Genomic DNA, 380 nt, shown 5'->3' on the forward strand with positions numbered 1-380 from the left:
AAAAATCTGTTTCCACAGTCTGCCTCCCTGTAATTAGATAGCAGAACTCATTACAGCATGTTGGTAATTCTAGAAGTCAAGGAGATGCAAGGAAATACTGGATATCCCTATACCACGACCAGCTGCTACTAGCAAACTTTTATAGATCACAAAGCTTCATTTTTTTTAGGGTTTAAGACAGACTTTTATTAGGGATTCAGAAGAGCTAGGTCATTGAGGGGCACAATCTCCTACCCATCTCCTGTGACATTTCTGGCACTCTCTGCACTATGCAGTGCTCGCCACCACTGGCTGGAAGAGAGGATCAGCCTGGGGCACCTAGACAAAGTCCCTACACAGATTGCTATGAATTCCTTCCAACCTTTGGAGTCCCTACAGCA

This window comes from Alligator sinensis, unplaced genomic scaffold (assembly GCF_000455745.1).
Source record: "Alligator sinensis unplaced genomic scaffold, ASM45574v1 scaffold156_1, whole genome shotgun sequence".
Classification (NCBI taxonomy): domain Eukaryota; kingdom Metazoa; phylum Chordata; order Crocodylia; family Alligatoridae; genus Alligator; species Alligator sinensis.